General features: G+C 38.7%; 1 protein-coding gene across 5 annotated transcripts in view; it reads right to left on the reverse strand.

Annotated features, from left to right (window-relative positions):
• The window catches only part of cntn5 (contactin 5), a 119,955-nt gene extending 97,844 nt beyond the window's left edge, over nt 1–22,111 (reverse strand). For 3 of the 5 annotated variants that reach the window (XM_075472906.1, XM_075472902.1, XM_075472903.1), the window contains exon 1: nt 21,751–22,110. The gene's annotated coding sequence lies outside the window, so the exon portion shown is untranslated. Of the gene's footprint in view, nt 1–21,750 lie in introns of all 5 variants that reach the window. The other 2 variants (XM_075472901.1, XM_075472904.1) reach the window with 2 other exon arrangements.
• Nucleotides 22,112–22,446: the final 335 nt, after the last annotated feature.

Here is a 22,446-nt window from a genome sequence, read left to right on the forward strand (position 1 = left end):
ATGACATAAATCAGAATGGTTTTGTATAGGAGAAAAAAATGGTAAAAATAATGCAGCATAAAGCGCTACAGCAGAAAGGCACTGAGGAATTATTACCTCATCCTGACCCTTTCAAGAGTGAACAACCGCTTTATCTCACCCACATAGAAAAAGAAAAGACAACTTTAGTTCTGTTGGCTCTTCACTGACACGCATCCAATAGTTGGTGTAGATTTTTCTTTTTAAAAAAAGGAAAGGAAAAGAGGAAAATGTCACTGTCACAGAACACAGGAGGAATTTTCTGGGATGAGTGCATATTTTCTTACTCTGGCTTCATACCTGACATTCACAGGACTGCTACAGTTGAGGCAAATGATGTGTGAATGCTAAGAAACAGCTTTCTATTCATTATCTGAACAGCTTATCCATTTCTATCTTCTTCGTCACGAGCGACATCCCAGAAACTACTGACCCAATTTTGACACAGCTTGCCTGAGTGATGTGTCTTGTCTCAACAGCAACTATTTCACAGATTTACAGTGATTTACCCAAGGTGCCAACAGCAAATAAGAAAAATCCTTTCCCCTGCTCTGTTTGGATCGCAGCATGAATTAAGTAATTAATCACTTGCAATTCTTCTCATAATAACTGATGTTTCTGGATTTTAAAAAGTGGATGTTACCTTAACTCCTGGGAGACAGCACTGCTATTTTCACATCTCCTTTCTTAAACTCCATGCTGGATAGATCCCCATGAATAGAATTAGCTTTTGGTACAGTGTGCCTTCCTATAAAGTGAAACTCTTAGGTCTAAATGCATTCATTACGAAACAAACATTGAACCTTAATAACACTCACACTTCCTTAGTCACTAATGACACACTGTGCCACCTTCAACAGATTTTTGAAAAAGCATACAGCTAATTGACTGTGATAAAGCAGCAGACATCACTCTGTACAGAGTCTTCTCCCGACTTCCCTGGGTCCCTCCATACACAATGATCTTCTCTGTACACTTTGTTCATCCTCTCTACCACCTAGCGTAGCTGTCCAAAGTCTCACGCTATGACTTTTCACCCCTGAATGGTTTTAATTGTCCTGATGACCTCAATCAAAAGACAATTACCAAAGGGAATAGCAGCACAGGCAATTATTGTCTTCACTATGAGATGGAGCACACCTGAATGGAGCTACCTCCTTTCACAGTGCTAAAATTACATGTGCTGCCTGGCTGTCGGGAAGACAAAGTGAGCATTAAGTGTGTGCCTGAAATGCTTGTGTGTCCTTAGCAAAGACAGAATTTGAGAAGACACTGACACTTCAAAGCCAAACCAGCAAGGTTGCGCTCATGGATGAAGCTTTGTGAAAGAATTCAGGGCAAGCTGAGATGAGTTGAAAAATAGGTTAAGAGAGACTGAAAGCAAACAGACGATATTCACTTTAACATTACCATTCTGTGAGTAAATAAAAAATATCTGTTCAGAATAAGGGAGTCCAATGAATATTGATTGTGCACATTGTCACTGCAGCAAAAATGAGGTGTATTCCACAAATCTATATAATCATGAAATGCATTGTCTGACTGTAAAATCCATCATCGCGCTTAGAATCAATGCAACACTGAGGCTGGTGAAATGACTGTCATTTCTTACACTGAGGGAGGAGTAAGCTACACAAGTGTTTATCATCGCTGCAGCTGTTGGGGGTCACGGGAAGGGCAAAGTGGTATTTTGTATATTTATGAAGATACAAACAGTCCATTTTGAATATAAATTTGAAAAAGTTTGGGATAATATACTTGAGACTGTGCAAACTGTATTCAGTCGCAGATCATAATCATGATGCATCGTAACACACCAAGTAAGCCGAGTCAGTGTATTAAACAGTAACATATCAAGTCACTTTTAGGCACCATCTTCCTTATCTTAAAGTCACACAGTCATCTCTATCACCTAATCTTCTCAGACTATTTGACAATAACCTAAAACTTTATCCTCTATCTTACATCTAATCAATGGTTTTTCCCTCACACTCGGACGTGAAACAGTGCCATGCTGTTCTCTTGAATTAAACAGAATGTCAAGTCATATCAATGTAGGAGTCACTGCAGGGCAAACCTTGGGAATCACAAAGATCTAAGGCTAGTAATGGTTGCTATGGGGGGACCACACACAATCACAAAGCCTTTAAGCCTGCAAGTCAAACCAACTGACCGAGGCTTCTGAATCCCAGTGTTATGGTGAACATATTTTTCTTTTCTTTTGATGCTATGTTGAACCATACAGTTTAGAAGTGCAGTTTAATGAGCACTTCAGCCTCGAGTACCAAAACCACAGTCTGACAACACTAAGTAATACTACATGATCTTTTCAAATTTCTATTCAACAATCGATCACAGAAAAAACCTTGAACTGGACCAAAAAGCCGCTTAGAATAAAACATTTTGGAACCGACTAAGAGGAGTCATTCTGCTGCAACTTAATCTTTTCAATAAAAATGTGTCATGGAAATATCGTGTATTTTCCTCATTCATACACAGGGATTCCTTCTCTACAAAACAGTTTTTTTGTCAACAGAATAAACACCAGCTTAGAGAAAGCTCACAAGATGTTAGCCATTATTTATGTTTAGTCCTTGTTGAAATGTTACACTGGAAAGAAGTGAAGTCCTTGGAGTTGGACACTAAAAGGTTGTTTTCGGTTTAATCTACTCCGTGAGGACATTTTACATGTGCTCATCTTAATCTGAGTTCAAGGTAATATGATCTGCAATATCATGGCCATGTTTGATTCAACTGGCAACTTAAACAAGTGCGATTGTGTATTAGTTGAAAGTCAGCAGGATGATGTACAGGAGACATCTTTTATTCAAAGTCAAACTTAGAGAATAAAAAACATTTTTAATAGATAAACACATCGGACATTTCATTCTTCCTTTTTCTTCATACTTTTCAACATTGATCTCTCATTGTCAATAAATCATGACAATTACATGTGATACAAATTGTAAAAACTCCAGAGATATGCTGCACAGATGATTGATTTGGGAGAAAATGAATGAGTTGACTTTGAAGTAACACGAAGCTGACATACAGTAAAGGATCCTTGCTTCAAATATTAATATTAAGGGTCTGGGGTAAAAGGTTCTAGATAGTTTAATTCATGTATTAACTAAATCGTACAAACTTCACAAAGGCAGTATACCATACATATGTCAGTAATTTAGTATGCTAATAATGATTGAGCCACTTCAAATGGTCGGCTACTTCCTGCGCGGGCTGTTCGTATTCCAGATGATTCCCTGTCGGCTCTGTGGCTGTGACTGAAGACTGTCTGGTAGCTAGCACCCAGTGAGAGCCTCTCAAGTTATATAACATTTTTATGCCAAAAGTAGCCAGCTTAATATCTCATTATTTTTTAGCACAGTTACACCCACTAAGACAAGTCAATCAAATCCTTTCCTATTACCAGCACTAGCATTTATCCTGAGTGTTTGAAGGCTACAACTTAAAAATCTAGTTGTACTACCTCCCGGGATACAAGAGCATCGCTATGACTACAAGAAGAAATAAACATTGGCTGTGTTTCTGATAATCTTGATGATAAGGATTAGGCTACTTCATTATTTTTGATTGGACAGCAAACATTAGGCCCACACAGCAGAACAGAATTATCTGTCATCTTTTTTTATGATAGATTAATGAAAATTCATGAGTCTTGTCTCTCTTTGTCGGGGAGTTATTGCTGTCAGTGGGAATGCTGGTAAACATTTATTTGTGTGAAAGAAAATGCAAGAGGCGCCCAGTTACTGTGTGTAGCCCCAAATTGCAGATTCCTCAATGAAAATAAGCATGGGCAACCAGGTGTTGTGTTCCCTTCAAAACCCCATGAGCCAGAGCTGATAAATGACGAGTGCAGAGTCATTTGATGCGGAACAGAATGCAGGGAAAATACTTTCTTTTTACTATCAAAAGGCAGATATTGGTTGTTTTTTGACCATTGTAAATAGGTCTCCATATGGAGGGATAGTGTTACAGTCCTGGACCTGCCAGCGAATTGGCTGGGTGGTGAATGGTTCATGCATGTTGCAGCCGGCTACATTAAGTGGGTACCGTGTTCATTTTGGCACCCAATGATGACGGAGAATCATTGGATAGAAAACTGGATATACTTAAAAATTGACTTGTTCAATCATCGTAAAGTCACGGAACAAATTTCCTCACAATTACATGTTTTTTTCCCAACATTTAACAATTTTTGTGTTATTTGTGTGAGACGGATTTAACTGACACAACTGAGATGAGTAAACCATATTAAAACCTGCAGTGGTTCATTCAACAGCTAATGTGAAATTAGCTCAGCCCACCCAGTTAAACTGAGATACAACCATATTAATTAGTTCCAACCATTTTGCTTAATGCTGAAAAAGAAAACATATAATTGTGTGGAAATTTGTTCAATTTTTTAGATTAATTCAACAAGGTATTATTTCAAATGCCTGATTTACAACCAACAAGAATGAATCACGTAACAAACCTAAACTTAACCTAAGTTTAACCTAAACTCAAATTAAATCTAAATTTTAAAAACAACTTATAAAGGGAAGTTCTGTGTATATAGCCATAAAAAAAAAATCGAACATATAAAAATATATAAAATATCTATTTTAAAGTTATGCAAGCATATTTTCATTTAGTAAATAAAATATGGATCTTTCTTGATTCAGTGTCAGTATGGTCCGTGTAACGCTTTGCAGTGCTTTGATCCATTTTTAGAATTCACATGAAAAAGATGAAAATTGGGTTCAAAACTTCAATTTTCAATTTTCCAGACAACTCAGAAAACAGATAATTGATGTTGTTTGTTCATTTCATTGTAATTTGTCGGTGGAAAGTAAAATGAGTTAATATTCCAATTTTCAATTTCTGCGTCGTGGTTGGACTGAACCATGCACGCGGGGGCCGGGGGGATGTCTTGGCTCGAGTAGCGCCAGATGTGTTTTGTAGAGATAGGCCTACAAATGAAATGGATGGCAAGTCAGCTTGAGACGTACAGATCTGACAGAACAACTGGCTCAGCTGTAGGCCAACCTGCAAACTTTCCAATAGGCTACAGTACCCTATTAAGTTGCGGCATGATTTAATATTGTCATATGTTTTACGCCCTTCGCACTATCAATACTGCACTATCAGTAAAGAAACGGTGATGCTGAGTGTTGCCTATGCCACTAAGGCTATATTTGGGCACGAATAGCCTACATTTTGTTAAACGGTCAGTATGAGTAGCCTATTTAATTAGTTTAATACTAAGTGTGTAAACCCCGCCCTCTGCGTAAACACACTGGCCTAGGACAATATCCTAAGTTTTATTTTAGTACATTGACTGCACGAAGATGATTGCCTACAAAGACGCAGATGTAGGCTACATTAAGAATGTGACAGGAATAAGTTCATGAATGACCTCTGCAAAGCAGACATCAGCTGAACCGAAACGTTGCATGGGTTACAGCGCAACTGCCCCCGGGGGTCCGTGTTTTGCAGTGATTTGCTCCATTTTTAGAATTCACCTGAAGTCAGGCTCCCGTTCCCGCAACGTTATCATAACGTGCCATTTTCTGAGAAAAATATAAATAATAAACACGTAATGTGCATTGAGCAGGAATCAAACCCCGGCCACCCGAGCCGCACGCAGATGCGCTACCACTAGCGCCAACACATGCGTCTTACATGTAAAAAAAAAAAAAAAAAACATAGCCCTATCTCTGATACATAAGTAATTGTGAGTCACAAAGTCAAGCCTTTGTTTTTTCATCGTGTTTGATCACCGAATGAATAAAATAACGCTATTTATCTATTTACGGACTAGTTTCAAAATTGAAAATTGAAGTTTTGAACCCAATTTTCATCTTTTTCATGTGAATTCTAAAAATGGATCAAAGCACTGCAAAGCGTTACACGGACCCAGTATACTTTTAATAGTTTTTTTCTATCAATTAATGAATTGATTCGTTAAGTTTTTGACTAGTTTTAGTCCACAAGGACAACAAAAATTATATTTTTTTGTGGCTTCCCACATTAAATATAATAAATTATGTCATTTCCAAACTGAGGCTAAACAGAACAGCTTGCCTAATTTTGGTCGTACTCACCTATCATTAGCATTACCCCACCTACCCGATTTTTCCACTGAAAAACAGCAAATTATCCAGAGGACACTTTACACAGTTGTTGGCATTTCAATAAAAGCAGACCCTGCGTGACATCAAACAAACAAATTAAAAACATGTTATCTTTCTTACTCACCTGCTGTAAGTGCTTAAAAGCCCCCAACAGGCAGCACAAGATGCCCAGTAAGAGGTAAAGAGAAACCATTACTTTAGCACAATAATTTTCTCCAACCAGTGGAAAAGAGGCAGAAGATGAACTTGGTGCTATTTATTGAAATACTATTGCTTCTGTTTAGTAGTTATACTCAAAAAATGCACTGCCTAATAACTGACCAGTCTTTTTCTGTTAGATATTATTGTTCTTTCTATCATCAAGTACTAAACCAGATAAAGCCAAAGCAAACCAAAGTGGAAACAAATGAACCAAACAAAAACATCTCAAATGATAAAAATGTAAGAGTGGCCAGTGATTAGCATGAGTCCATCTGAAGTGGCCTTATTTCTTTTGAGTTGTTATTTTTGAGCTTGGCAGATTATATTTCTGGAATGCCATCTGTGACACTGCAAAAGCAGACTGTTGTGTGGCAAGGGCACCAGAAAGCACTCCGAGTTATGATTGACACGTGTTAACCTGCAGCAACAGCCTGAATACACACACCAGAGCTTAATCAAGGAGATAACGCCGCTCTGCGTCATTGGTTCGAATGAACATCTGGTGATTTGTTGGCATTGCTCTGTCTTTTCTATGTTCCAATTTCATTTCAACAATTCTCATTGTTCTGCACCTCAGTTAGTGGACAAACATTCCTCTGGGCTTCTTTCCCCTCCTGGAGGTCACCCTCTGCATGTTGCATTCTTGATCTTATGTCCCAGTATCCAAGATTACTTCCTCAGTAAAGTACACAAGTTTATTCTGTTGGTTTCTATGACAGTGATAAGGGGATAGTGAATAGAATTGTGTTAATGCAAGTATCTATTCAGACGGAACTTTGTCAGTGAGCCAGGGGAGTCATACCCAAGGGCTGACTGTGTTTATTCAGGCCTTTATTTTCATCCTCAGCTCAGTGGATGCAGCTGTCATGGCCGGTGGTAGGGCATCATGTTGTTTAACACCGTTTTGTATCAGTGTGGGCTCGGCATGTCATGGTTTTCAGGAGTGCTCCCATTCTGTGACAGGGCTGTGCTTTATCTTGACTTTTAAAGATTTATTGATATTTCTCAAAAAGAGAGAATACTGTTTACATTTGATTTTGCATTTGAAAACGTCTCCAGTAAAACTGAATCTGCTTTTGTATCTCTCTTCTCTCACTTGTAGTGCAACTCCATCTCTTTCCTACAGGACACAGTGAACTGGAGATCCTTGACATTCTGACTACACCGGAACAAGCCTGATTCGACCCAAAAAATCTGCTGTCAATGTCCTTGTTCCAGGTCGCAGACACCACAGGACACCCTCAAAGATGCTGTGTCCATGCCCCGACAGGTCAGAGCTGTTTTGGCAGCCTCTGTGGATCTGACATGCATCAGATGCATCCTGCTGACACTGGATCTGATTAGGATCCAAGCAGTTCAGAGGTCAGTTCAATGCCTTGGACACTCTTTTTGTTCCTTGAGTTGTTTCAAAGCAGTTGATTCAGTAAGGAGTGCTGATGGAAAGCAGAGATGTACCTGATCTGCTGCAATGTTTTGCAAGGTCACACATGAATGTCAGGGCCCGAGACTTCCCAGCAGGATGTTGGATCCTGACGAGATTATCGACATCGTTCACTTCAAATCAGTGGTTTTATTGATGTGGCTGTTTTGAGCATGTCAGTACAAACTGGCTGTTTTGATTTGCCTGACATCTTTCCAAATTGCATTATGTCACATCATATTAATCATCATATTAATTATGACTGTGTATCACTCAACCCCTTCATTATCAATGAGTGTGATTCAGGAGAGAATTTGGCTTAAATAGGTTTGCTGCTTATGAAAGATGTTTCACTACTTTTTATAGCAGTATGGTAAACCTAACATTGAAATATATGAAAAACTGCTCATGTTGAAGATAATTTGCATTTATTTTCCATTTTTTCCAAAAGTCTGTGTGTCTCCACTCCACCTACGAATTAGTTGTGTAAAACATGATCCCCTGGGAGGAGACTCCACTCATGCTTGTTTGTTATTTATGAGCTTTTTCTCCCACTTCTCTGAACACTACACATTTCCCTTGGGATCCTCGAATATGTCATATTTACTAGTTTTAGAGTGCTCGTCGTCTGTTTATCTTTGTATTTTAAATCCAATAGAAGCAAATTCTGGCAAAATGCTTGCCTCTGTGCAAACTATGCTTTTGACTGAGCTGAAAAACTAAATCAGAAACTGATTAAAGCTTTTTTTACTGGAATTTGTCAAAGTGTGGCGTCATTGCACCATGTTGTAGCTTGCGATGAAGTATAAACAAAAAGTCAGTTAATTTTATCTAGTAGCTCGTGTATAGTTTGGTCTGGTCAATCTGATTGATCACATTCTGTGACGAGCAAAAAAAAATATATCCATACTCTGAAACTCAAGTTGTGTCTAACATATTGAATTACTTTTATAAGTGAAAAACTGTTAAAATGATTTTAGTCTCTAGTCTTCTAAAGAACACTGAAACAATGCCTCTTAAAAAGATAGAACTTCACAAATGCAACATATATAGTAAATAAAGCAGCATGAAAATCTATCATCTGGTCATCACTGAAGTTCTCAATCCAGTATTCGGTAGTTTATTGAGCTCATTTGTAACCTTTGTTAGTCCACTTTTTGAATAATTTGGTATTGAGCCCCTTTGAGAAAAAAAAAAACAAAACTGTTTCTCCGGATGGTGTCTGAAGAAACTGGTGAGTGAGCGTGCAGCAGTAAATGGCCGACCTGCTGTTATGCTTGCTTGTTGTCAATAGGAAATTACAAAAATGAAACATTTCCAGCACCTACATCCCAGAGAAAGGTCGGCTCGTTCAGGGCTTCACGTTTTGTTATGTCTCTACAGCAGGTGCTACATCTTATCCTGAGTAAGTAAGCAAGTAAACTGTAATGTGGCTGTTCAGTTGTCTAATGTGCAACACCTGTCGTAGTTGAATGCAGCAAAGTATACTTTTTACTTTACAGATTTCAAGTTCACACATAATAGTGTCATTCAATATAAAGATTCCAGTTTTTGTGATAAGAAAAACCAAACCAGAATTCCTACCTCACAGGTGTATGCCTATGCCTCCCAATCAAGTTACAGTGTACAGCCAGGTTTGTCAAAACTTGACAGGTTGCAGTTTGATTTAAAAATATTATCACTTTCTAATTTCATTATAATGCTCAGTCTGGACAGTCCATCACAGGCACAACACAGATGCATAAGAGTAAAAAATATGTTTTGTGAGGTCACAACTGTTGGGACCTTTGACCACAACAGTCTGATCAGATCATCCTTTGGAAAAAGTCAAAGTTTGAGAAAAATCCCTCCAGGGATTCCTGACTGGGGCGTATGAAAAAGTTCTGTTACATTCCTATCAGATTAGAGGGGCTGAGACATCTTGGAATGTGGTGAATTAACTGGATCAAAAATGGCTTGCTGAGCTATATCTGCCCATGCTCAATCAAATTCAAAGCATGATTTGTAGATTATGCAGTGTAAGCTTATTATAAATTACATTTTACTATTGCTTAATTGTTGTAATTAAAATCTTTTCTCACACCATAAATTAAAAACATTTACAGCGTGGCACCAAAGTCTGCCTAAAGGCACAATCCCTAAAAAGCATCTGGTTATAGGATTGTAAGGATAGTTCCTTTCCATGGGGATAAATGTGAATTAATCAATTTATTCTAACCTAAAACAGTAACAAAACACTGCTTTGCCACAGGCAGTGGCTGACACATACTAAACAAGTCATTAGGTGGAAGTATGCCCGTGTAAAATCCATCTATTTTTCTCGTATTTTTAGGAAGAAGATGTGTTTGGATCCAACAAACATTAATATATGATATATGGAGCATCATAAAGATCGCATTAACATTTATCATTATCTTAACCATTCACATTTGTGTACCCTCCACACAGTTTTTCAGATAAAAACAATTATGTGAGGCTGCAGCACATCCACACACACGTTTGTATTGCTTCCTTTGTGAGGACATCAATGTATTCACTTACACAGAACCCACACCCCCTAAAGCTGGGCATACACTGTGCGATTTTTTTCAATCGCGGTATTCAGCTGCTGCTCATACTGTACGAGTGAATCGCAAGGGTTAAAACGTCACAGCTCACGATTCCTGTTCTCACACTGTACGACCCGATGGTCTGATACGATCTGGCTGCTCACACTGCACGACACGTCTGACTCGGTCGCCGGTCGCTGCCATGCTGTTCTGTTGTCGTCTTCTTCTTCTGTTGACAATTTTCTCTTCCGTACCTATGTTCCCGCATGCGTAGTGCTACAGGATGAGGTAAATCAGCTCGTGCAAGTGCTTCAACTGTGCGAGAGCCTCACGAGGGGCGACCAGGATTTCCAACAAGTTTGATTTTCATCCGATCGATCGGGAGGTGGTCGGGAGGGCTTAATCGTTTGTCGTTACCCCATGTATACTACACGATGCGAGACGCACGATTGAGCCAAAACTCGGCCCGATCTCCAAAATAGTCGCACGAGTGAAAATCTTGTCGACATCGGGCCAAAAATCGCACAGTGTATGCCCAGCTTAAGAGCTTTAACCTGACCTCAACATAATTCTAATCTTTACCCCAAAAACTTTCCAAGATCCTTTTAAAGCTTTGTGAGAATGTTAGGGCTGAGTGAATACAAGTGGCAGAAATGAGTTTCCACGAAATGCTGGCTGGGCTCACAAAAAATGATAGTGTGAGGAGCTCGGTCATTTGGGGGCGCTGAAAGTAGAGCTGCTTGCTCATATCAAAAGGAACCAGTTCAGGCGGTTTAAGCATCTGATCAGAATGCCTTCTGAACATCGCCCATGACAGGTGTGGGAGACTAAATCTTACGGGAAGGAGACCACAGGGAAGACCCAGGACTAAATGGAGGGATGGGATCTCTCAGATGGCTTGAGGACATTTCGGTACTCCTCCGGAAGAGCTGGAGGAAGTGGATAGGGAGACGGAGATCTCTACTTTGACTGCCGTTGCGACCTGGTCCAGGATCAGCTGCAAAAAAAAATTAATGTATGCATGTACTGATGGGGTGGATACAGCTGTTTTAAACTAAAGGTGGTCATTACAAAGATATTTGTACTGGTGCACACCCACACCAGTTTCAAGCATGTAAAAGTTTGAACTTGAATTGATCCCTGGCAGAACAGTTTCCATGTGCCACACAATTATGCTTCACACAAGCTCTGCTGGAAATTGAGATTTAATGAGAGTGATCTGGCACATGAGGGGACTGTCTCGAGGCCCATTGCTGTATCTCTACTGAGCCAGTCAGCACAATTAAAACCTCCATTTGCACAGTTAACAACAAAATGACTAGCAATGACAAAAAAAGAATGTATCTGGAACCAAACAACTGAGCCCAGGTTCCCATGACATTTTATCAAATGAAGAAAGCAAAGAAAATAAAGAAAACCTATCAAATGGGACACTATCAAAACAGTGTTACATTCAGAGATTTATCTGATAACATAGCAAAAATTGAAAAGAAAAAAATTAAGTTCAGATCGTTATTTAGAGATCTTTATTATTCAAGCACTGTGATTTAGCTGAAATAACTTCAATCCAGTTTAGGATACACAACTACTGTGTATAAATGGGTTTGCAATCGATATACCACTCGAATGGCAAGATTCTCAGGATTCAAAGCAGGTGCCATCAAAGCCAACAACAATCAAACAGAAAATTACAAAATTGAAGCAAGTCACCACTGAAGTCGCCTAGTAATCAACTGATTGATGCAATTCCAACAAAAACAGTCTTGTTACAATAGTAGAAATCTAGACCATACAATCTAGTTAAATGAACAGCAGAAAAGCATTAAATCAATAGATTCCGACCCCAGCAGCACCTAATCGTCCACATGTTCTCTGTTTTAGCTACATTTACATATATCTGATACCGCCATTTAAAAAAAAAAAAATCCAGCAACATTAGCATTTGATTAACACCTCACTTTAGCCTGTAGGAGCCTTCATTTCTTATCTATGGGCCACAGTTTCCAATAACAGTCTGCACTGAAAGGGGGAGCCTGTGTCTCACCTTCAATGAACAGACTGAGGCAGTTACAATCTTACTAATGACAAACACATCTGACAGACAGCGAAAGCCAAGACAACAACAACGTGCTTTTTGGCTGGGTGGCTGTATATCCTCTATGAGGAAAAACTCGTCTATCCTTGTTGATGGTTGGCTGTCACTGTGTAAGAGCTGTTAAGCATATAACATGGCATAACAGCAAAAACTAAACCAAATAGTTAGGATTAATTTTTTCCAACAAGTGAATTAGACAATTTTAATCCTAAAAATGTGAATGCAGTTACCAAAGTTCTTGGACTGACCAAATGGGAGATGCCTGGACATAACTTTAGACATAACATAACGTGTGAGCGTGAGCGTGCGTCATTCTTCTCAAATTTGGTAAGACACCTGCTTAAAGGTTATCAGTAGTTATCTATTGAAACCTGTAAGAGTAAGAAATAAATTAACACATTTTTTTTCTTTTTTTTTTTTTAAATGTGGTGTGAACAAAAATGAATGATGGGGACACTTCCGTCTTTCATGCAAGACGTGATGATGTAAGAAGCGAAGATGCATATATATTTGAAGATGCACATATAAAAGTGGTCAGGAAGATGGAAACCAGCTATTAGATTCGAAAATGAAGTATAGGTCACATCTAACGTTGCAAAAAATCTGACCTGCTTTCCGTGTTCAAATCAAGGGGCAGAAGTTGCTATGGTAACTAGAATGTAGTGTATAGAACTGAAGCTGGTGGTGAAGGTGCATTCAGAGAACCCTGGTTTCATAGAAATGTGATAATGTTGCAACAGCGATGACTATCTTTAATGAGTTGCCAGGTCTGCAAATGCACGGCTGGAAATTGGAGTCCAACATCCACGGAAATGTAGCTCTGATTTTCTATGCCATATGCTCATCCACTTTGCCACAAATGTGCCATGAGGCTGCACAGAATTGCAATGACACTTAGATCTAATTAATCCTTAGTTTATTTGTGAGTGATCACCAAAGCCTGCTGTCATAGGTAATAAAATGTCAAATGACAGTGACGCTACTTGCTGCTTATCATTAGTAATTCAGTTGGAGGATTTTCACTTGAAATAATTTCTTTAATCCTTCATCATTAATTGTAATTGACTAATTATAGATAACAGTTAAGGAAAATGTGATCATATTATGAATATGGAGCACCATCATTATACAAACAATCAATATGGCTTAAAGATTTAACTCCTCATTTTACTTGTTTGACAACAAAGTAGCTCATAAAGTTGCGTGGCACTGATTCAGGACACATTAAAGTATTCTTTAGATGTCATAAAAATTCAGAATAAAATACATTTGTCTGATCACAGTGTGAAAACATTTCAAACTACTCTTCACAAGACTTATTTTCTAACCACTCAAACCACAGCAGCGCTCACATCCATGAGAGATCATATAATTATTGACTGTTTCTGCCTGTATGAACAAATGCCCATTAGGTATGTTTTAAGGAGGACAGTATAATACAATAGATTTGACCGAGTCACAAGACAAATACTTAAACAATACAACAAAATATTCAAAGCATGTATAACATTAACAACAACAATAATAATAGGCCTGATTATTTATTTGAATGGATTAAACAAAAGGGATATTTCGTAATATTTCCTATTTAGCATTCATAGAATGATAACAGGCGTGCAGTCAGGCAATGCCGTTAACTGCTCATTTCAATCTGAATTCCAGTTTTTGTTTGAAACGTGTACTTCACATTTAATTATTGTTCTTATTGGCTTCGACAGCCAGCGTTTTTCATTAAGCAACACTTTTTTTTTCTTATATTCCAAATCAAATTAGTTCATTTTAGAATGAATTCCTTTGGCTCTGAGTGATGGAGAGCACTGATGCTGATACACACTGATTCTTGACTTTCTGTGATTTACATATTTGACAAACAATCGTGTTTACAGATTTGGACCAATCAGTTGGCATCATATTCATCAACTTAAGCCTAAGTGAAGTTAGCTGAATGCACACTGGCTCAAAAAAACTGCATGCATTCACAGCTCTCGTTACTGAAATCACCAGTTTATGTTAACATTTTAGTAAGAAAACCTAAGTAACACTTGGAAATGGTTGATAAATTATGGACAATTATAGATAAATTATGGACAATTAATAGTTGAAGGAATATGACAGGAAAAAAAAAGAGTTGTACTTTTGAAACCATTCCAGAAATGTTCCCTCTTTGAGGCTTTGCTAATTAAATTACTCAGATACTGTAGGTGTATGTGTATGTGCTCAGGCCAGAGAACAAAATACTCTCCTGTGCAGCAGATGTTTTACTTTGCTAATTAATTATAAAGCTCCTGTTGCTGAGCAATTTGAAAGTGCTTATCAAACGCTCAAATGAGAATTCATCTCGATAATTCCACAGCTGCATTGTTAAGTGAGCGTGTGGAACTTTTTCAAAGTCAGCTAAGGCCTTCATGTTTTTTTTTTTTTATATACATTTCAGTATTTGAACATAAATAAAACTGTTTTTGCTCCATCAAACCTTGCAGTCGCACCTCCCATTAATCTACTAATCAACAGGAATGCTGGTAAATGTTAGAATTCAGCATCTACTCACCCATTACTCAAAGATAGCTTATTTCATCATTTTATCAAGAGCTTTGAAGAGACATTTCAAGGAAAGCTGTGACCAGCTTTGACTTAAGTCAAAATGTGGTAATGGGAATAAATGATTGCATTATTAAAGTAATAGCAGAACAAAAATAATTGATATCAGAAAAGCATCGACTCTCCACACATTAATGTTTTCGTGGCCTAATAATGTAACATTCTTCTGTTTTGGTTTGTTTTTCAGGATCATCGGTGCAGTCATAATGTTATACCCATAGCAAGCTGACAGCTGAAATGAAGAAAATGTTGTGAACTTACACATCAACTTTCAGCACGCAATGGTAGCATAGAGGAAAAGCTTCAAAACGGTTTTCTTGCCTTTATTTCCAGTAAAATGCATCAATGCATCTGTCCTATCGCAATGGTTAATGAAGCTTCGCATCATCCTAATATCTGGAGCACATTTACTGGTTTTAAAACCTACATTTATTAAATCATGGATTCTGTATACCAACATATCCCTTTAAACATCAATCATTTCTCTGTGTACTAATGCCAGCTAGTACAAAAGAAAAAGGTCAGTCATTTGTATTAAAATTTTCTCTCAACTGTTTTTATTATATGTAAGATGCTTGACAACAACATGCAAACCAAAACCCATCAGTCATTATCCACTGAGGTGAAATCTCTTCCATCACTGCATCACAAAATGATGCTGAAGATTAATACATCTTCCTCACACAGGTAGAATAAATTCTGTGTTTGTCACACAACAGTGAACAGGAAGGTACTGCACAAGCAGAGCTAAGGATAGCAACCCTCTTGGTTGCATTTTGATAGATTTCTCCGTACACATTTCATCTCTTGGGAGAAAGCAGGCGTGAGAGTGGAACCTTGCAAATCATTGTGAGCCTGAAGGATGCACGACTTAGCATCTTTAGCACAGGTGACCCCAGAACCTTGTTTATAGTCTTTTAATATACAGTATTGGTGCTTTTTCCTCAGTTGACATATTTATGTAGGAAACTACTTATAACTACTTATAAACTAAATTACTTATAAGGTTAAAAAAATGTTTGCATTTCAAAAGACCTGGGAGTCATTTCTAAATGACATGAATAATGTAGCACGATAGAGGTTAGCTGGTATGATAACTATCATTTGGAGCCAGAAAAACATAACATCATAACATCGAAACTGTCAGAAATTTAAAACATGTGATGTTACAACTTTATTGGAAGTTTTTCATTGTAAAAAAATCTTTTGACAGATCAGCAGGTCATCTTCAGTCTAATACACGATAAATTCCACACAACAAGACCCTTATACCCATAATTTAGTAATTAAGCTCGTTTACATTTAGTTTTCAATCATCTGAAGTAAATGTTGTAAAGTTTATATAAAACTGATGTTCCAATTTTTAAGGTGCAGTGTATCCAAAACATAAAGACGAAATAATAACATCAATGTTAAATTATGCTAAGAAACAATTAAATTACAAGGATAAGTACACTTTTTGCTAGGCAGCAGCAGAGCGAAGAGACGGTGCATGTGAAGTTTATAGCATAAGGAAGCCCTGAAAGTGTCGCACAGAGGTCCATAGTGCTACAATGGATACAATGGAAAGTTCAAGTGCAATTTTCACTGCATAAGCATAGACATGAACACAACTGATGGATTGTCCTCAGCAATGGAGGAAGGTATCACTGTGGCTAACTACAAGTACATTAGCTCTGGTGAAATACACAATTCAGTTCAGTGCCCAAAAACTAATGTCTGAAAATAGGTTGAGAAACTGGCACGATATGCTAATTAGCTATGTGCTCAGGGTTCCTTTCGATAAGTTGCTAGTACAGTGAAAGCAGCTGGAAATGTTGGGTTTCTGTCAATGTAAAGCATTGTGAGATGACCTTTTTATGAGTTAGGGGTGTATGTATTGAATCTTGAGAAGATGGACCTTTCTAAGAGAATTTCAACACTGCTGCTAAATGCAAGACCTGCTGTTAACAAGCTAGTAGTGTTTTGAAATCTAATTTTCCTATCTCAAATAAATTTGAGAAAAACAAGTCAACAGTCACTGTTAAAAAGCCTAATGGCTGTGGGGACAAAGGACCTCCTGAACCTCTCAGTCCTGCAGAATCTCTCACTGCAGCTGCTCCTCTGTCCTGCCAGGATGATGTGGAGAGGATGTTTATTGTTCTCCAAACGGAATATAATTTCCTCCTCATCCGTTGCTCCACCACAGCATTGAGAGGGTCCAGCCTTCTGCCTACCACAGAACCGGACTTTTTCACCAGTTTGTCCAGGCGCCTACAGTTTTTGTCTGTAGTGCAACTCCCCCAGCAGACAGCAGCATAGAACAGTGCAATACACTGATAATAAAGATTAAAATTTTTTAAACGTATCATTTTTTAACAAGCAGTGGACATATGGTTGCATTTGGTTATGAGGATGTGGACTGAGGCTGGAATTTCTAATCTGATCCAAAAGTTTTTAACACAAGTCAGAATTTAGTGTTTGTGCAAACAAAAGCCATCCTCATGAAACAAAATGGCGTCTAAACAAACTGACGCATTATGCCGGCTTCATAGTCACTTTGAAACAGGCTGTTAAGTAACGTACTGTCAAGGAGGCCAGAAAAGCTAATTCTTCATTTTTATGAAGAATACCAAATGTTAGATAAATCTATATTTTTCACATTATTTCCTTTCATTTTTGGCAACGCTGAGATCGTACTTCATTTTGCGGTTTTATCCATCCATATAAACAGAGATTCGGGCTTCAATTAATTTACCCGTCAGAGTGGATGAGAAAGAGAAATGATGTAGCGACAGTGTACAAAAGACAATGAGAACGACATTGCATTACAAATGTCTGAGTAATCTCAAAAGGCATAGATTAGGGGACAGAGAGATTATGCACGACCTTTGCATTCCATCCTCTTTCTCAACAGTCATCCTCTTCAACACCAAGTTTTTTCGAACACAAAAACTGAAAGATTAATCATATTTTCTGACATCCTCCATTCTGAAGGTCAAATGTGTGTCACTGATTTCAACTTATCTTTCATTTTGTACTATCAGCATGATGCAGATATAGCCTTAGACGCTGTATTTGACTCCCCTGAAACTGCATTGCCTGATTTCACACCTTCATCTCACTAATCTTACTTGAGCATGAGATTGTTAGACTTTTGGAAGATAAAAAATCAAAGACTGTTGTGCTTCATCATGGTCATGCAAGATAAGGCCCTTTACTGTCACATAAAATCAGGAGCTGCCTCGTGAAAAACACTCCACCCTAAGGCGATTCCCCACCATCACCATCATCTCAAGTCTCACCATTCCATCCCTACAAATACTGACAAACCGTCTCCACAGAAATCCAACCAACTACCACCTATTTCAACACATGAGGAATGTATAAGTAAAGGCTGCTACTGGGTAGATTTTATTAATATAGGCAAAAGATCTGTCTCGTTGCCCCGTTAACTGCAGAATCTCAATGCTTCAAAAATCAGCTAAACTATTTAAATCAGGGATTGGCTTTTGTCTATTGCCTGTTTTCATGCATGCAGTTAACACTTTCACACTTTCAAACCAGCCATTTAAATGGTGGCCCAGGGGATGCCTGCGGCTATCTACAGATGAGTTGCTCAAAGTTAACACAATGAGGACAGCAGAAAGACAAACAGTTGAAGGGGCTGCATAATTAGACAACCCGAGGCAGTGGGATACGTGTGCTCACCAAACACAAGTCATTTCAGCCATTCGGATCAGATGCTAAAAAGCTGTGAAAAAAAAAGAGAGAAAGGCCAAACAACGATGTGTTGCTGCTTAACAGATGCACACATTTGACATGGTGCAAGGACTCATTGTACAACAATCTGACAAGACTAAGATCAGAACATTGACAAGACTCCAAGATAACAATATGATCCTGAACGTGTTTTCCAAAAGAAGGATGCAAAGCAGCAGCCTAATTAACAGCTTTATTTTGCTTTAGCATGACATTAGTGTGACTTCAGATAGCCTGTTTGACTCATTGGACATGAAATCCAAGTCATTTATAACTGTGACAAGTGAAGGAGGGTGCTGACAGTCCGTCTTTCTTAGGCAGATGTTTCAAGGCAATTATATAAATTAAGCTGTCAGATGGGTCATGAGGGACGTTTGTCTTCCAGGCTCTGCTGGACCAGTGGGCCTCCCTTACAAACAAAATGCTTGATGAAAATGCTGCGGAGAAAGGGTTTGCCTCTGTCAAGATTACCAACACTGCTTAAAAGGAATTTCTTTAATCCAGCAAATGCATGTCATCTCAAATCTTAGAAGGGAAATCTTACCAGGGCGCACATTTTTAGTCACTGTTGTGTTTTGAGAGCAGAATTTACACCCTTGCATTCTCTGGACCCAGTTTTTTTTTTTTGCATATTCCACGGAGTCCAATATTTTCCTCTTCTTCTTTTCCATTTCAATCTTGTGAAGAGTAACTATAGAGTGCTGGGGTATTGTGTGATACCATTTTATTATGTTTCAAAATTCTTCAGGGACATATTTCTCCAAAACACTTTTGTTTATTTTCCCTTTATCACAGTTGTTGCATATCTATAAGGAAACAGGGCTCCCTTGGGGGCTATTGTCTATGTGAGACAGTTTCTATCTCTGGCTTCTCCTTTCACTGTAGATACATTTTTTTTCCAGTGCCCCAAAGGCTCGCCTTCATCAGAGTTGTCATTTTCAATTAGCTATACTCTAAATGCCCGCCTGTTGGCCCGTGTCAATAATAATTTAATTTAAGAGGATGAGGCAGCTGGAACTTCAAGATTTATTTCATTTAAATCAAGGTTAGTAGATATGCTAATTTGCATTTCATCTCACACCTGTCCCTTCCTGGATTTACAAACCTTTTAAAGCATGCATTGCAGGAAAATAAGTGATTTACATCAGATAAGGACAGGAGTAAACTCATTTTGTGCCAGGAGACACCAGCACAGCTGTGCTTTTCCTCCAGCTTTTCTCCTGATATGCAGCTGAATCGCCCATGGATTACTGCATCTGGTGATTTCAATTAATTAATTAATTAATCCACAGGTGTGAGGTGCCAATTTCACATAATCTTGGAGAATTTAATTCTCCTGTAAAGATGTTTAATATAACAAACAAGATTTCAGTCCCACGGGTCAAAGATAAAGCTATTCTTGTATTGACTCATTCATCAAAATTGTTGTGCAAGCATCTAAAGTGAAAATGATCTAATAGTTTGTCTAAGTGTAAAGTTATGAAAGTAAAGTAGTTACGAGTTGTAAGCCAAAAAAAAAAAAAAGCTTTGCTGAGCCGGCAAGAATTTCTCGACTTGATAGCAAATTTGATTATTGACAGTCCATTCTGTGAACAGTATATCACAGTAAATACATCACAGTGTAACAGCAAGATCAATGTGCTAAACTCCCAAACCTCTTCTTCCTTTCTCTGACAATGTACCTGTAATGTTTTATCAGTGGTGTTTCTCAAGTGCCACTTGATCTGCACATAATGCAACGTCCCATTCTGGTCTGACTGAAGCATGAAGACCACAAACCAGCATCTGTATTTTTAGATTGAGAAACTGGTTCAAAGGTTCGTCATTTAAACCTTCAGGAGTCTTGAATACTGTAGTGACATACTTAGCAACTTTAAATTAGAAACGTTGCTTAAAGTGGTGCAATGTTGTTGCTTAATGTTTCGGAGTGGACATACATAAAAAATGAAGGAGACCCAAAGCAGCAGGAGGATTTCCTGACAGCAGACAGATCTTTAAAGGCTGTATGTTCATATTGTCAGACTTAACTGGATCTGGCATCGCTTCGCTAATTGGTGTCACTGGAAAAACAAACTTGAAGAAAAACTGAAAATAATATCCCAATTGGGAAATGGCTAAATAATACCCCCAACTCTCTGTGCAGTCTCCACACAAAGCTCTGAAAAAACCTGAATCAATAAGATCAAACATAAGTCTGTGAACCCCCAAGCCACAATGCAGAACCCAACTGTCATCAGCACTGTCAGATGATAGCATTACACTAAACATTCAACCGCAGCAACACCACAAGATTAGAGTTTGGGCATTTGCATATCTCTGATTAGAACATTCCTGTGGGTCTACTTGTGTGGTAAGTGGTATATTAGATGCCTCCTGCTCATCAAACCAAAAGATGCACTCCTGCAAACGAAAGGACTTGCATGTGCCCTCCCAGCAGAGCTGTTTCTCTTCCACTAAACATTTCCATGATCCCTTTGAACTCCTTCTGAAAGCAGCCACACTTCGACCCGCTTCTGTTTAAAGTACATTTCTATCTATTTTCAAGGTAGTTGGGGGGTTTAGAGCAGGACACCTTTGATTTGAACTTAAAACTGAAAAGAATACTTGAACTCGCTCGACGCGTGATAAATAGCGGAGATGTTTCATTTGGACACTTTGCAGTGTGCGCATCTGGTTACACTCACCAGCTCCATCACCCACATGCCTCATTCTGCGTTCACTCTCAGGGAAAAGAGGGAACTTATTCAAACAGTATGAAGAGAACAGTCGTATATAATTAATCAACAAGGTCATTATAATTCCAAATCAAGATAATTGATCACTGTTATATCAAGCGAGAGGAGCCCGACTAAACTCCCTCCGTTTGATTTATTGGGCATTATTACAAACCTTTCGTCAGCAGAACTTGTGGTTAAAGCAAGCTGCGTTCAACACAACCTGGAGGGAAGACGAAAAAAAAAAAAAAGAAAAAAAGTAAGACACGGTACTCACAGAAATTTTTCGGCACACGCTTTCTTTCCCCTCCTGGAGGATACTGGTTGCTGAGACAGCTGTACGAGCCAAACGGCAGAATGGCAGCGGCTTCACCAGCATCCAGTGAAGTCCGGGTCCTCCCCTCTGTCGCTCTATGTGGTTAGCCAACGCAGGCAGCTCATCCTCGCATAAAAATAGAAAATAAACAGGTATGTTTCTTTCTATGTCAGCCTATGTGCCAAAGCCAGCGCTTTCGCTCCACTTTAGAAAGCTCTATGTCTGCGCCGCGCGTCGTGGTGGACGGAGGTCTGTTTTGTTTTGCTCGCGCTCAAGCAGACTGCCTTCCACCGCTGCAGCCGACTGAGGCTGGCTCTGCAGCGCAGCATCCCATCTCACTGGTGCTGAGGCAAAAAAAAAAAGGTGGCCCCTAGTTAGTTGTAAGGAGTGGCAGTGATTTGGTTTCTGAGCCCATGCAGAGCGCTCTTGTTCAGAGTCTATTTCTATTTAGTGAAGGCAATTATATGAAAACGCTGTGCTGAAACAGATGGACACGGGCATTGCAGTTATTTCAACCACACAAAACCTACAGCTCGGGCTGACACACAGCTTAACACAGCTGGAGAACTGAACATGTTCCCTGAGTTAATGTTGTACTTCCCAATGGGTTTCCTGAGATTAGTGCCCCTTATTTTAAAGATAATGATCTGACAGACT

The sequence above is a fragment of the Odontesthes bonariensis genome, chromosome 9, assembly GCF_027942865.1.
Source record: "Odontesthes bonariensis isolate fOdoBon6 chromosome 9, fOdoBon6.hap1, whole genome shotgun sequence".
Classification (NCBI taxonomy): Eukaryota; Metazoa; Chordata; class Actinopteri; order Atheriniformes; family Atherinopsidae; genus Odontesthes; species Odontesthes bonariensis.